The following is a 14,868-nucleotide window of genomic DNA, read 5'->3' on the forward strand; positions in this document are numbered from 1 at the left end:
TTCGTTTAAAAAAAGCTACTGGGACAAAACACTCAAATCTATGCTTTAGAGGTATCTTCCCTGACCGGGAATGGAACCCAGGCCGCGGCGGTGAAAGCGCCGAATCCTAGCCACTAGACCACCAGGGAGGAGATGCTCTTGTGTGCTTGCCTTGCTCACCCCCTTATTGTGACTAAGCTAACTCCAATATAAAAATTGCCCGTAAAGTCCGAGTGGGAGAAAGTTAGGTGTCACACAGTGTGTTTGTCATAAGCAATTACCTTCAGCCTCCTGCAAAAGCCTTTTAATTCCGCAAACAGCTCTTGCTGGACAGCCGGTGCTGCAGCAGCCAGCAGAAAAAGGGAGTTGAGTAAAGCTGGGCCTTGGGTCTCACCAGGGTGGCCGAGTGGTTAAGGCGTTGGAGTTAAGATCCAATGGACGTTTGTCTGCATGGGTTCGAGCCCCATTCCTGGTATGGGGTTTCAGCTGCTTTGTAAGAAAGTGCAGATGCTTTTGAAAAGCATTTTCCTGCGCCCTTCCACTGCCCCTCTCCAACAGTCCCCATTCAAGTCTCAGCTGTGGGGTCTGCTGCTATTCTGCTACCAGCATGGATGCTTCCCAAAGCAATGCAGTGCCATCTACGCAGATCCCCTGCTTAGAGAAATACACCTCCTATATCTTTTCCCACTGAAGGGAGCAGGAGGAAGTACTTGCTTCCTGGGGAACATGGGTCTGCCCCTGGAATTTTTTAACCCGGCTCTTGCAGATTTCTCCCCTTTTTTGATTTCACCTACAAGCTCTCCCTTGCCAGAGGAGCAGGATCTGCTGATGCAGGCCCGGCTGGCTCAAACGTGCAAAGGCTTTTCCCCAAACCTCTGGGGGAAAATTGAGGAGAGTTCCCTCCTCTCGCCTTCCGAACGGGCTTCCAAACGGGCAATGCCCTGACGGGTCCCCCACAACCCGTCCTGCCCACAGCCACACCCCTGTATAAGAGGGTGACCCATGTCCCTCACCCTCCATGTTCGAACGGAAGGCACCGTCTGTCCTGAGGGGTGTACCAGACAGGCATCTCTCCAGCCAGGCAGACCCCTGCAGCACCCGTTAAGCTCCAAAGCCTATACATTCCCAAGATGCCACAGGTCAGTATGCAAATCAGACTGCCCTGGCCACACCCTCCCTGTGGCTGGCCTCTGCTTTTTTCCGTACGTGCAGCTCAGTTTTTTCTTACCCAGATCCAGACTTCCATTTTAGCAAAAAGGTGGGTTGCAATGGGTCCAGGATGCCATTTGGAAACAAAGCCTGCAGGCCTGTCAAAGGAGACTTCCTGCCGCACGCCATGTGGTCAGAAGCCTACAAAAGGAATTGCACTTTGGAATACAGGGTCTCACTTGCTCAAGAGCCTTGCACAAGTGACTTTCCTCCCGCTGTGGAAAGCAGCTATAAAGGGACCTTGCGAAAATGATATTTGGAGCTATACTGCGTGATGCTAGGCAAACTGTGAGTCAGAAAGCAACTTCATTTTGAGAAGCCCGCGACCTACGGGAAGGAAAAGTTTTCAAGGGCAGAAGAAGGACTTTTCCCTGACCGGGAATCGAACCCGGGCCGCGGCGGTGAGAGCGCCGAATCCTAACCACTAGACCACCAGGGAGCCCAGTGCCATGCAGCAAAAGTTCATACACTGCTTTCCGAATGACAAAGCTCATGGGGGCTGAAAGCTTATTTTTCAGTACAGCACATATGAATCAGAAATTGAAAAAATCCTCATAATGCCACCCGCCTGTCTGTCACTTCCAAGCACAGGCCATCCTCTCCCCCTTGCTACTGAACCGATGAATTCCTGTACAATCGGGATCCACGGGAAAACACAAGAGGGACACCTAGTGGCTGCTGATGGCGCACAGACAGTTGGAACACTTTCTCAACCCTGTCTCGTTATTCAGCTTGCTGGAAGAATACATTGCTCTTAAGCGATTCAAGAGTGCAAGGGAGAAGAGTGCTCCAAAGTAGATGTATGCATCACAGCAGGGGTTTCCAGCAATTTACCTTTCTGGTGAGCTGGTACTGCACTTTACACACACATAGAGCACCAGACTGGGTGGAGGAGTGCGTGCGCATAAAGGTGGCTGAGGGCAATGGGAGCAAAACAACCTGGGGCACAGGGGACCCAGTCCCTTTCCTCCTCTTTCGTTCATGGGTAGGGGTACCTTTTTAAGGACCTTCGTTTAAAAAAAGCTACTGGGACAAAACACTCAAATCTATGCTTTAGAGGTATCTTCCCTGACCGGGAATCGAACCCGGGCCGCGGCGGTGAAAGGGCCGAATCCTAGCCACTAGACCACCAGGGAGGAGATGCTCTTGTGTGCTTGCCTTGCTCACCCCCTTATTGTGACTAAGCTAACTCCAATATAAAAATTGCCCGTAAAGTCCGAGTGGGAGAAAGTTAGGTGTCACACAGTGTGTTTGTCATAAGCAATTACCTTCAGCCTCCTGCAAAAGCCTTTTAATTCCGCAAACAGCTCTTGCTGGACAGCCGGTGCTGCAGCAGCCAGCAGAAAAAGGGAGTTGAGTAAAGCTGGGCTTTGGGTCTCACCAGGGTGGCCGAGTGGTTAAGGCGTTGGACTTAAGATCCAATGGACGTTTGTCCGCATGGGTTCGAGCCCCATTCCTGGTATGGGTTTTCAGCTGCTTTGTAAGAAAGTGCAGATGCTTTTGAAAAGCATTTTCCTGCGCCCTTCCACTGCCCCTCTCCAACAGTCCCCATTCAAGTCTCAGCTGTGGGGTCTGCTGCTATTCTGCTACCAGCATGGATGCTTCCCAAAGCAATGCAGTGCCATCTACGCAGATCCCCTGCTTAGAGAAATACACCTCCTATATCTTTTCCCACTGAAGGGAGCAGGAGGAAGTACTTGCTTCCTGGGGAACATGGGTCTGCCCCTGGAATTTTTTAACCCGGCTCTTGCAGATTTCTCCCCTTTTTTGATTTCACCTACAAGCTCTCCCTTGCCAGAGGAGCAGGATCTGCTGATGCAGGCCCGGCTGGCTCAAACGTGCAAAGGCCTTTCCCCAAACCTCTGGGGGAAAATTGAGGAGAGTTCCCTCCTCTCGCCTTCCGAACGGGCTTCCAAACGGGCAATGCCCTGACGGGTCCCCCACAACCCGTCCTGCCCACAGCCACACCCCTGTATAAGAGGGTGACCCATGTCCCTCACCCTCCATGTTCGAACGGAAGGCACCGTCTGTCCTGAGGGGTGTACCAGACAGGCATCTCTCCAGCCAGGCAGACCCCTGCAGCACCCGTTAAGCTCCAAAGCCTATACATTCCCAAGATGCCACAGGTCAGTATGCAAATCAGACTGCCCTGGCCACACCCTCCCTGTGGCTGGCCTCTGCTTTTTTCCGTACGTGCAGCTCAGTTTTTTCTTACCCAGATCCAGACTTCCATTTTAGCAAAAAGGTGGGTTGCAATGGGTCCAGGATGCCATTTGGAAACAAAGCCTGCAGGATTGTCAAAGGAGACTTCCTGCCGCACGCCATGTGGTCAGAAGCCTACAAAAGGAATTGCACTTTGGAATACAGGGTCTCACTTGCTCAAGAGCCTTGCACAAGTGACTTTCCTCCCGCTGTGGAAAGCAGCTATAAAGGGACCTTGCGAAAATGATATTTGGAGCTATACTGCGTGATGCTAGGCAAACTGTGAGTCAGAAAGCAACTTCATTTTGAGAAGCCCGCGACCTACGGGAAGGAAAAGTTTTCAAGGACAGAAGAAGGACTTTTCCCTGACCGGGAATCGAACCCGGGCCGCGGCGGTGAGAGCGCCGAATCCTAACCACTAGACCACCAGGGAGCCCAGTGCCATGCAGCAAAAGTTCATACACTGCTTTCCGAATGACAAAGCTCATGGGGGCTGAAAGCTTATTTTTCTCTACAGCACATATGAATCAGAAATTGAAAAAATCCTCATAATGCCACCCGACTGTCTGTCACTTCCAAGCACAGGCCATCCTCTCCCCCTTGCTACTGAACCGATGAATTCCTGTACAATCGGGATCCACGGGAAAACACAAGAGGGACATCTAGTGGCTGCTGATGGCGCACAGACAGCTGGAACACTTTCTCAACCCTGTCTCGTTATTCAGCTTGCTGGAAGAATACATTGCTCTTAAGCGATTCAAGAGTGCAAGGGAGAAGAGTGCTCCAAAGTAGATGTATGCATCACAGCAGGGGTTTCCAGCAATTTACCTTTCTGGTGATCTGGTACTGCACTTTACACACACATAGAGCACCAGACTGGGTGGAGGAGTGCGTGCGCATAAAGGTGGCTGAGGGCAATGGGAGCAAAACAACCTGGGGCACAGGGGACCCAGTCCCTTTCCTCCTCTTTCGTTCATGGGTAGGGGTACCTTTTTAAGGACCTTCGTTTAAAAAAAGCTACTGGGACAAAACACTCAAATCTATGCTTTAGAGGTATCTTCCCTGACCGGGAATCGAACCCGGGGCGCGGCGGTGAAAGCGCCAAATCCTAGCCACTAGACCACCAGGGAGGAGATGCTCTTGTGTGCTTGCCTTGCTCACCCCCTTATTGTGACTAAGCTAACTCCAATATAAAAATTGCCCGTAAAGTCCGAGTGGGAGAAAGTTAGGTGTCACACAGTGTGTTTGTCATAAGCAATTACCTTCAGCCTCCTGCAAAAGCCTTTTAATTCCGCAAACAGCTCTTGCTGGACAGCCGGTGCTGCAGCAGCCAGCAGAAAAAGGGAGTTGAGTAAAGCTGGGCCTTGGGTCTCACCAGGGTGGCCGAGTGGTTAACTATCTCTACTCCACCTCCAAAACTCACTACTAACCCACCTCCAAAAGTCATACCAACACCTAAAAATCTCACCGTAATTGACCAAACAGCGCCACCCATGCAAACTTCCAAGGAGAAAGTTAATGAAGAAAAGAGGGAGACACGTAGAAATATACATTTACCACCAGAAGCCTCAACATATGTTGTGGTTCTTACTGGAGTACCCCAATCTACTGATAAATCACATGAAAATAATGGGGGACTAGTAAATAAAACAATACATTGGTTAAATGATAACTATCCTCTCCCCCCGGCCTTCAAAAGCAATATCCTTATGGTTGAAAGGGCTCCCTGGGTGGGGTACAATAATAATAAAAAAAGGTCACAAGGTGACTGTGTGGTAATAACTTTTGAGAATCCCCGCACCGCAGAATTTATTACATCAAGGCCTCCAAGAAATTACGGTTTGTCAGTTGTGGCCAGGCCATTATCCTATTTTTATCCGGAGGGTGAACAGCCGGATAATAGGTGGAGCTGGACCAGGGAAAATCGACGCCATGGTGGTAATACTGGCCAGTTCCCTGATAATAATTACCACAATACACTGCGGAATGGGAGGCATGATGATGGCTGGAATATTGTTAAACACAAAGGCAGGCCCCCTTATTTTCACCCACAGGGTTATGATTCAAGATGGATAGGTAATGCCCAAATTCCCCCGTTTTTCCCATGTTATAATCGGTTTGACTGCTTGGATGCAGTGGACTGACTCCCCAAGTTTAAGGTAGATGATCGGTTACCTATTAATCTCGCAGTCTTAGATCCCATAAGCTGTCTGGGGGATGAAGAAACCATAGAAATACAGGGGGGGAATGAGCTCATAAAAGAGAGCCAGGTCAACAGGCTAGGGGACACTGTAGATGTGTCTTCAGTGGATAAAGATTCCTGTACGGTATTATTTTGGAACGTGGCTGGGTTAAAACAAAAGATTACAAATCCAAGCTGGGACGAGGCTATTTCCGACGTGGGAATATTAGCCCTTCAAGAAACTTGGGCTACCACGCCGATACATCTTAATGGCTATAAGACATATTTTACCCCTGCGGTGGGCGGTGTATACGGAAGACCCAAGGGGGGGTTGATTGTATACATATCTAATCTTTTAGTATATGATAAAATAGTTTTTTCCCCTGGATCAAGCTATTACCAAAAAATTGTGATATACACAAGGAAGGGTCTAAAGCTGGTTCTTTTTAATTTCTACAATAACTGTTCAGATAGCATGATTAAGGTTGTACTTGATACGCTAGCCCTAGAAATGCAAAATGAATTCGATAAGAGTAAGAGGGCGGAAGTTATGTTATTATGGGGGGGTGATTTTAATTGTACTCTCTGCAAAAAGGGCCAAAAGGGTATTTGTGGTTTAATGTTGGAACAAGACGTCAATTTGACACATTTTGAACACACCCTACTAGGCGACTTACTGAATGAAATGATTTTTAACTTTAACCTCGGCTTTGTAAATGAATTAGCACTCCACACAACGATGTTTGCCCCAACCTTTGTTGGGCGGGGGGCCTCAACTATTATCGATTTTAGCTTATGCACATCTAGCTCTGCAAACAGATTGATTAGAGCAAATATTATGGATTTACCATTGAGTGATCATCTGCCACAGGTATTAAAAATGGAAAACTTATTTACCGTAGTTGACATTAGAGAATGTCAGAACCAAATGGTTCAGGATGTAAGGGTGGGTGCTCAAAATGGTTATAACCTTAAATGGAGCAGATTGGTCCCAGATGATTTTCTGCAAAAAATACTGACTAACTGCATGAGTAGCTTCTCCATCTGTTTAGATGAACATGCAGAGAAATGTGAAATAATAACCCATTTTAGCATTATTTCCAGTAAAATTAAGGAAGCACTGTGGGTTAATAGGAAAAATTCCCTAAAGCCCAATAAGAAATGGTTTGATAGGAAGTGCACTAGAGCCTTAACAAAGCTTAGATACGCAATTCATAATAGACCAAAGGACGTAAATCAAATTAGAATTGCAAGAAAGGATTATAACCTAGCATTAAGGGAGAGGAAGACCTCGATAAAAAGGGAGGCATGGGACAACCTATGCGATGCATCTAAATCGAAAGACCCGGCTGCCTTTTGGAGGGTTATTAATACCCCCCTCCTATATGAACAAAAAGCACGCATGGAAATTGCCATCTCAGAAGATGAGTGGGTGGCCCATTTTTCCTCCCTTTATATGGCTGTGGAACTAACCTCGGAAGTAGGTCAGGAGATGGGGCTGCCAAATCTAGACATGTCTAGAACCCTGACTGTAACCCTTCCCGAAGTTATAGCAAGCTTAAAGGCGACCAAGGGAGGCAAAGCAGCGGGACCAGACGGTATACCAGCTGACCTCTATAAGGCTAACATCGAATTATGGGGGCCACTGTTAGTTCAGCTCTTTAATGCCGTCTTGGCAAACAGCCCAATATCCACCTGGTTTACATCAACAATAGTCCCAATATTCAAGAAAGGGGACAGGCTTAATTGTACATGCTATAGGCCAATTTCTCTATTGGACTCTTCTATAAAAATTTTGGGAAGAGTGATTTTAGCTAAACTACAAAGCTGGGCTAATGAAACTGGGGTGTTAAGTGACTTTCAATTTGGGTTCCAAAAGGGCCTAGGGACTATAGAGCAAGGCTTGAATCTTTTTACCTTACAGCAGAAGTATATAAAGGTTAAAAAACAACGTCTATACCTCACATTTGTTGATTTATCATCAGCCTTTGACTGTGTGTCACACATTAAGTTATGGTCAATTATGGCTGATTTGGGAGTAGACAATGCCATTATATGTTTTCTGAGAGAGCTTTATTCTGGGGCCACTGCCAGTGTCAGATTTGGGAAAAATGGTGAGTGCAGTAGACAATTTGGGATTGGTCGGGGTGTGCGCCAAGGGTGCGTCTTAGCCCCCTTTTTATTTTTGTTGTACATAAATGGAATGGAAAAGCATCTCGTGCAGGAGGGCAGGGACATGCCTATGGTGAGAGGTAGGCCTGTCCCTGCACTGATGTACGCCGATGATGCTGTCCTAATGGCGCGAACCCCAATGGCTTTACAGAGTTTGGTTACAGCCTTTAACGCCTTTATGCTTGATTTAGATTTGAGAATTAATTGTTCTAAAACTTTATCTATGTACTGCGGGTCCAGAACAAACAAGCATGTGAAGCAAATTTTTGTGAATTCCAATCCCTTAGAAAGGACCCCCACCTTCCCTTATCTAGGGATACTGTTTCATGAAAGCGGCTCATGGACAACAGCAATTCAGGCCAGATCTCTGTTATTCTCTAAGACTATCATGGCCCTAAAATGTTTTATGAAGAAATTAGGTAAAAAACCCATAAAAGAGATTTTAACCATTTATAATGCAACTTGTATATCTGTAGCCATCTACGGGGCAGGATTATGGGGTTATTCAAATATCACGTCAATTCAAATCCTGGAAAATAAGTTTTTATGTTACATATTGTCTGTACCCCAAAGTACTGCAACAATGATATGCCATGTTGAATTGGGAATACCTTATGTCACCGACATTATTAGAATTCAGCCAGTTCTTCTTTGGCATAGGGTCTGGACAAATGAAGAATGTGTGGTCAATCGTGCCATTTTTAAGGATATCATGGTATTGGACAATGTCAGGGATTACAAATGGATAGGCTATGTCAGAGACTTTCTTGAAAAAATAAATTGCCCCCAATACTTTGAGGATCCACAATCAATGGAATGTATATCCAGAAGAGATTTGAAATACTTGTGCATGACCTACCTCAAGGAAAAGAGAAATATAATGGAGGCAAGGAAAAAGACTGTCTCTGCCCATCAGGATATTATATGTGGAGAGAATTTGCAGCCATATCTTTCACTGTATATGTCTAATCATGAACGGTACCTTTTGACCCGATTTAGATTGAATATAGTTTTTAGGACATTGTCATTCCCCGAGATGAATTGTTGGTTGAAGGACTTATGTTTCTGTCCATGCGATGATGTTTCCCAACAATCGGATATACATATTTTATTCTTTTGTAAATTTTATACCTTCCTTCGAAAGAAACTTATCATTCCTATTCTTAAAGATCTAAATGTTTACAGATGCCGCCTAGCGTTTACAGAGTGCCAGAAAATGGATACTGTTTTCATGGTTGCCTCTATTGCAGAATTTTTAAACTTGGCTTTTAAATGTCGTAAATCAATGCAAATGGATTGATCTTTTTTATTGTGTATATGAATTTAATATTGTTGATATGGATTTAATTTTGTTGTTTTGCTTATTTTGTGATTTTAAAGGAAAAATACTTACTTGACCTTTTGTAAATTGCACCTTACATGCTACTTTTATGGTTATTTTCTCTTTTTAACCGAATAAAGTACTTTTGAATCTTGAATCTAGTGGCTGCTGATGGCGCACAGACAGCTGGAACACTTTCTCAACCCTGTCTCGTTATTCAGCTTGCTGGAAGAATACATTGCTCTTAAGCGATTCAAGAGTGCAAGGGAGAAGAGTGCTCCAAAGTAGATGTATGCATCACAGCAGGGGTTTCCAGCAATTTACCTTTCTGGTGATCTGGTACTGCACTTTACACACACATAGAGCACCAGACTGGGTGGAGGAGTGCGTGCGCATAAAGGTGGCTGAGGGCAATGGGAGCAAAACAACCTGGGGCACAGGGGACCCAGTCCCTTTCCTCCTCTTTCGTTCATGGGTAGGGGTACCTTTTTAAGGACCTTCGTTTAAAAAAAGCTACTGGGACAAAACACTCAAATCTATGCTTTAGAGGTATCTTCCCTGACCGGGAATCGAACCCGGGCCGCGGCGGTGAAAGCGCCAAATCCTAGCCACTAGACCACCAGGGAGGAGATGCTCTTGTGTGCTTGCCTTGCTCACCCCCTTATTGTGACTAAGCTAACTCCAATATAAAAATTGCCCGTAAAGTCCGAGTGGGAGAAAGTTAGGTGTCACACAGTGTGTTTGTCATAAGCAATTACCTTCAGCCTCCTGCAAAAGCCTTTTAATTCCGCAAACAGCTCTTGCTGGACAGCCGGTGCTGCAGCAGCCAGCAGAAAAAGGGAGTTGAGTAAAGCTGGGCCTTGGGTCTCACCAGGGTGGCCGAGTGGTTAAGGCGTTGGACTTAAGATCCAATGGACGTTTGTCTGCATGGGTTCGAGCCCCATTCCTGGTATGGGGTTTCAGCTGCTTTGTAAGAAAGTGCAGATGCTTTTGAAAAGCATTTTCCTGCGCCCTTCCACTGCCCCTCTCCAACAGTCCCCATTCAAGTCTCAGCTGTGGGGTCTGCTGCTATTCTGCTACCAGCATGGATGCTTCCCAAAGCAATGCAGTGCCATCTACGCAGATCCCCTGCTTAGAGAAATACACCTCCTATATCTTTTCCCACTGAAGGGAGCAGGAGGAAGTACTTGCTTCCTGGGGAACATGGGTCTGCCCCTGGAATTTTTTAACCCGGCTCTTGCAGATTTCTCCCCTTTTTTGATTTCACCTACAAGCTCTCCCTTGCCAGAGGAGCAGGATCTGCTGATGCAGGCCCGGCTGGCTCAAACGTGCAAAGGCTTTTCCCCAAACCTCTGGGGGAAAATTGAGGAGAGTTCCCTCCTCTCGCCTTCCGAACGGGCTTCCAAACGGGCAATGCCCTGACGGGTCCCCCACAACCCGTCCTGCCCACAGCCACACCCCTGTATAAGAGGGTGACCCATGTCCCTCACCCTCCATGTTCGAACGGAAGGCACCGTCTGTCCTGAGGGATGTACCAGACAGGCATCTCTCCAGCCAGGCAGACCCCTGCAGCACCCGTTAAGCTCCAAAGCCTATACATTCCCAAGATGCCACAGGTCAGTATGCAAATCAGACTGCCCTGGCCACACCCTCCCTGTGGCTGGCCTCTGCTTTTTTCCGTACGTGCAGCTCAGTTTTTTCTTACCCAGATCCAGACTTCCATTTTAGCAAAAAGGTGGGTTGCAATGGGTCCAGGATGCCATTTGGAAACAAAGCCTGCAGGCCTGTCAAAGGAGACTTCCTGCCGCACGCCATGTGGTCAGAAGCCTACAAAAGGAATTGCACTTTGGAATACAGGGTCTCACTTGCTCAAGAGCCTTGCACAAGTGACTTTCCTCCCGCTGTGGAAAGCAGCTATAAAGGGACCTTGCGAAAATGATATTTGGAGCTATACTGCGTGATGCTAGGCAAACTGTGAGTCAGAAAGCAACTTCATTTTGAGAAGCCCGCGACCTACGGGAAGGAAAAGTTTTCAAGGGCAGAAGAAGGACTTTTCCCTGACCGGGAATCGAACCCGGGCCGCGGCGGTGAGAGCGCCGAATCCTAACCACTAGACCACCAGGGAGCCCAGTGCCATGCAGCAAAAGTTCATACACTGCTTTCCGAATGACAAAGCTCATGGGGGCTGAAAGCTTATTTTTCAGTACAGCACATATGAATCAGAAATTGAAAAAATCCTCATAATGCCACCCGCCTGTCTGTCACTTCCAAGCACAGGCCATCCTCTCCCCCTTGCTACTGAACCGATGAATTCCTGTACAATCGGGATCCACGGGAAAACACAAGAGGGACACCTAGTGGCTGCTGATGGCGCACAGACAGTTGGAACACTTTCTCAACCCTGTCTCGTTATTCAGCTTGCTGGAAGAATACATTGCTCTTAAGCGATTCAAGAGTGCAAGGGAGAAGAGTGCTCCAAAGTAGATGTATGCATCACAGCAGGGGTTTCCAGCAATTTACCTTTCTGGTGAGCTGGTACTGCACTTTACACACACATAGAGCACCAGACTGGGTGGAGGAGTGCGTGCGCATAAAGGTGGCTGAGGGCAATGGGAGCAAAACAACCTGGGGCACAGGGGACCCAGTCCCTTTCCTCCTCTTTCGTTCATGGGTAGGGGTACCTTTTTAAGGACCTTCGTTTAAAAAAAGCTACTGGGACAAAACACTCAAATCTATGCTTTAGAGGTATCTTCCCTGACCGGGAATCGAACCCGGGCCGCGGCGGTGAAAGCGCCGAATCCTAGCCACTAGACCACCAGGGAGGAGATGCTCTTGTGTGCTTGCCTTGCTCACCCCCTTATTGTGACTAAGCTAACTCCAATATAAAAATTGCCCGTAAAGTCCGAGTGGGAGAAAGTTAGGTGTCACACAGTGTGTTTGTCATAAGCAATTACCTTCAGCCTCCTGCAAAAGCCTTTTAATTCCGCAAACAGCTCTTGCTGGACAGCCGGTGCTGCAGCAGCCAGCAGAAAAAGGGAGTTGAGTAAAGCTGGGCTTTGGGTCTCACCAGGGTGGCCGAGTGGTTAAGGCGTTGGACTTAAGATCCAATGGACGTTTGTCCGCATGGGTTCGAGCCCCATTCCTGGTATGGGTTTTCAGCTGCTTTGTAAGAAAGTGCAGATGCTTTTGAAAAGCATTTTCCTGCGCCCTTCCACTGCCCCTCTCCAACAGTCCCCATTCAAGTCTCAGCTGTGGGGTCTGCTGCTATTCTGCTACCAGCATGGATGCTTCCCAAAGCAATGCAGTGCCATCTACGCAGATCCCCTGCTTAGAGAAATACACCTCCTATATCTTTTCCCACTGAAGGGAGCAGGAGGAAGTAATTGCTTCCTGGGGAACATGGGTCTGCCCCTGGAATTTTTTAACCCGGCTCTTGCAGATTTCTCCCCTTTTTTGATTTCACCTACAAGCTCTCCCTTGCCAGAGGAGCAGGATCTGCTGATGCAGGCCCGGCTGGCTCAAACGTGCAAAGGCTTTTCCCCAAACCTCTGGGGGAAAATTGAGGAGAGTTCCCTCCTCTCGCCTTCCGAACGGGCTTCCAAACGGGCAATGCCCTGACGGGTCCCCCACAACCCGTCCTGCCCACAGCCACACCCCTGTATAAGAGGGTGACCCATGTCCCTCACCCTCCATGTTCGAACGGAAGGCACCGTCTGTCCTGAGGGGTGTACCAGACAGGCATCTCTCCAGCCAGGCAGACCCCTGCAGCACCCGTTAAGCTCCAAAGCCTATACATTCCCAAGATGCCACAGGTCAGTATGCAAATCAGACTGCCCTGGCCACACCCTCCCTGTGGCTGGCCTCTGCTTTTTTCCGTACGTGCAGCTCAGTTTTTTCTTACCCAGATCCAGACTTCCATTTTAGCAAAAAGGTGGGTTGCAATGGGTCCAGGATGCCATTTGGAAACAAAGCCTGCAGGCCTGTCAAAGGAGACTTCCTGCCGCACGCCATGTGGTCAGAAGCCTACAAAAGGAATTGCACTTTGGAATACAGGGTCTCACTTGCTCAAGAGCCTTGCACAAGTGACTTTCCTCCCGCTGTGGAAAGCAGCTATAAAGGGACCTTGCGAAAATGATATTTGGAGCTATACTGCGTGATGCTAGGCAAACTGTGAGTCAGAAAGCAACTTCATTTTGAGAAGCCCGCGACCTACGGGTAGGAAAAGTTTTCAAGGACAGAAGAAGGACTTTTCCCTGACCGGGAATCGAACCCGGGCCGCGGCGGTGAGAGCGCCGAATCCTAACCACTAGACCACCAGGGAGCCCAGTGCCGTGCAGCAAAAGTTCATACACTGCTTTCCGAATGACAAAGCTCATGGGGGCTGAAAGCTTATTTTTCTCTACAGCACATATGAATCAGAAATTGAAAAAATCCTCATAATGCCACCCGACTGTCTGTCACTTCCAAGCACAGGCCATCCTCTCCCCCTTGCTACTGAACCGATGAATTCCTGTACAATCGGGATCCACGGGAAAACACAAGAGGGACATCTAGTGGCTGCTGATGGCGCACAGACAGCTGGAACACTTTCTCAACCCTGTCTCGTTATTCAGCTTGCTGGAAGAATACATTGCTCTTAAGCGATTCAAGAGTGCAAGGGAGAAGAGTGCTCCAAAGTAGATGTATGCATCACAGCAGGGGTTTCCAGCAATTTACCTTTCTGGTGAGCTGGTACTGCACTTTACACACACATAGAGCACCAGACTGGGTGGAGGAGTGCGTGCGCATAAAGGTGGCTGAGGGCAATGGGAGCAAAACAACCTGGGGCACAGGGGACCCAGTCCCTTTCCTCCTCTTTCGTTCATGGGCAGGGGTACCTTTTTAAGGACCTTCGTTTAAAAAAAGCTACTGGGACAAAACACTCAAATCTATGCTTTAGAGGTATCTTCCCTGACCGGGAATCGAACCCGGGCCGCGGCGGTGAAAGCGCCGAATCCTAGCCACTAGACCACCTGGGAGGAGATGCTCTTGTGTGCTTGCCTTGCTCACCCCCTTATTGTGACTAAGCTAACTCCAATATAAAAATTGCCCGTAAAGTCCGAGTGGGAGAAAGTTAGGTGTCACACAGTGTGTTTGTCATAAGCAATTACCTTCAGCCTCCTGCAAAAGCCTTTTAATTCCGCAAACAGCTCTTGCTGGACAGCCGGTGCTGCAGCAGCCAGCAGAAAAAGGGAGTTGAGTAAAGCTGGGCCTTGGGTCTCACCAGGGTGGCCGAGTGGTTAAGGCGTTGGTCTTAAGATCCAATGGACGTTTGTCTGCATGGGTTCGAGCCCCATTCCTGGTATGGGGTTTCAGCTGCTTTGTAAGAAAGTGCAGATGCTTTTGAAAAGCATTTTCCTGCGCCCTTCCACTGCCCCTCTCCAACAGTCCCCATTCAAGTCTCAGCTGTGGGGTCTGCTGCTATTCTGCTACCAGCATGGATGCTTCCCAAAGCAATGCAGTGCCATCTACGCAGATCCCCTGCTTAGAGAAATACACCTCCTATATCTTTTCCCACTGAAGGGAGCAGGAGGAAGTACTTGCTTCCTGGGGAACATGGGTCTGCCCCTGGAATTTTTTAACCCGGCTCTTGCAGATTTCTCCCCTTTTTTGATTTCACCTACAAGCTCTCCCTTGCCAGAGGAGCAGGATCTGCTGATGCAGGCCCGGCTGGCTCAAACGTGCAAAGGCTTTTCCCCAAACCTCTGGGGGAAAATTGAGGAGAGTTCCCTGCCCCCGCCTCCTCTCGCCTTCCGAACGGGCT

General features: G+C 48.0%; 15 non-coding genes across 15 annotated transcripts; 5 read left to right on the top strand and 10 right to left on the bottom strand.

Annotated features, from left to right (window-relative positions):
* Positions 1–56: 56 nt before the first annotated feature.
* Positions 57–128, bottom strand: TRNAE-UUC (transfer RNA glutamic acid (anticodon UUC)). Its single transcript has one exon. It is a non-coding gene; the product is annotated as a tRNA-Glu (tRNA).
* Positions 129–371: 243 nt separating this feature from the next.
* On the top strand, positions 372–454 carry TRNAL-UAA (transfer RNA leucine (anticodon UAA)). The gene has a single exon. It is a non-coding gene; the product is annotated as a tRNA-Leu (tRNA).
* Positions 455–1,555: 1,101 nt separating this feature from the next.
* On the bottom strand, positions 1,556–1,627 carry TRNAE-CUC (transfer RNA glutamic acid (anticodon CUC)). The gene has a single exon. It is a non-coding gene; the product is annotated as a tRNA-Glu (tRNA).
* Positions 1,628–2,252: 625 nt separating this feature from the next.
* TRNAE-UUC (transfer RNA glutamic acid (anticodon UUC)) lies at positions 2,253–2,324 on the bottom strand. The gene has a single exon. It is a non-coding gene; the product is annotated as a tRNA-Glu (tRNA).
* Positions 2,325–2,567: 243 nt separating this feature from the next.
* TRNAL-UAA (transfer RNA leucine (anticodon UAA)) lies at positions 2,568–2,650 on the top strand. Its single transcript has one exon. It is a non-coding gene; the product is annotated as a tRNA-Leu (tRNA).
* A 1,101-nt stretch (positions 2,651–3,751) lies between these two features.
* TRNAE-CUC (transfer RNA glutamic acid (anticodon CUC)) lies at positions 3,752–3,823 on the bottom strand. The gene has a single exon. It is a non-coding gene; the product is annotated as a tRNA-Glu (tRNA).
* Positions 3,824–4,448: 625 nt separating this feature from the next.
* TRNAE-UUC (transfer RNA glutamic acid (anticodon UUC)) lies at positions 4,449–4,520 on the bottom strand. The gene has a single exon. It is a non-coding gene; the product is annotated as a tRNA-Glu (tRNA).
* Positions 4,521–9,619: 5,099 nt separating this feature from the next.
* TRNAE-UUC (transfer RNA glutamic acid (anticodon UUC)) lies at positions 9,620–9,691 on the bottom strand. Its single transcript has one exon. It is a non-coding gene; the product is annotated as a tRNA-Glu (tRNA).
* Positions 9,692–9,934: 243 nt separating this feature from the next.
* TRNAL-UAA (transfer RNA leucine (anticodon UAA)) lies at positions 9,935–10,017 on the top strand. The gene has a single exon. It is a non-coding gene; the product is annotated as a tRNA-Leu (tRNA).
* A 1,101-nt stretch (positions 10,018–11,118) lies between these two features.
* Positions 11,119–11,190, bottom strand: TRNAE-CUC (transfer RNA glutamic acid (anticodon CUC)). The gene has a single exon. It is a non-coding gene; the product is annotated as a tRNA-Glu (tRNA).
* Positions 11,191–11,815: 625 nt separating this feature from the next.
* Positions 11,816–11,887, bottom strand: TRNAE-UUC (transfer RNA glutamic acid (anticodon UUC)). The gene has a single exon. It is a non-coding gene; the product is annotated as a tRNA-Glu (tRNA).
* Positions 11,888–12,130: 243 nt separating this feature from the next.
* TRNAL-UAA (transfer RNA leucine (anticodon UAA)) lies at positions 12,131–12,213 on the top strand. Its single transcript has one exon. It is a non-coding gene; the product is annotated as a tRNA-Leu (tRNA).
* A 1,101-nt stretch (positions 12,214–13,314) lies between these two features.
* TRNAE-CUC (transfer RNA glutamic acid (anticodon CUC)) lies at positions 13,315–13,386 on the bottom strand. The gene has a single exon. It is a non-coding gene; the product is annotated as a tRNA-Glu (tRNA).
* A 625-nt stretch (positions 13,387–14,011) lies between these two features.
* TRNAE-UUC (transfer RNA glutamic acid (anticodon UUC)) lies at positions 14,012–14,083 on the bottom strand. Its single transcript has one exon. It is a non-coding gene; the product is annotated as a tRNA-Glu (tRNA).
* A 243-nt stretch (positions 14,084–14,326) lies between these two features.
* Positions 14,327–14,409, top strand: TRNAL-UAA (transfer RNA leucine (anticodon UAA)). The gene has a single exon. It is a non-coding gene; the product is annotated as a tRNA-Leu (tRNA).
* Positions 14,410–14,868: the final 459 nt, after the last annotated feature.

The sequence above is a fragment of the Lissotriton helveticus genome, chromosome 4_1 (genome assembly GCF_964261635.1).
Source record: "Lissotriton helveticus chromosome 4_1, aLisHel1.1, whole genome shotgun sequence".
NCBI lineage: Eukaryota > Metazoa > Chordata > Amphibia > Caudata > Salamandridae > Lissotriton > Lissotriton helveticus.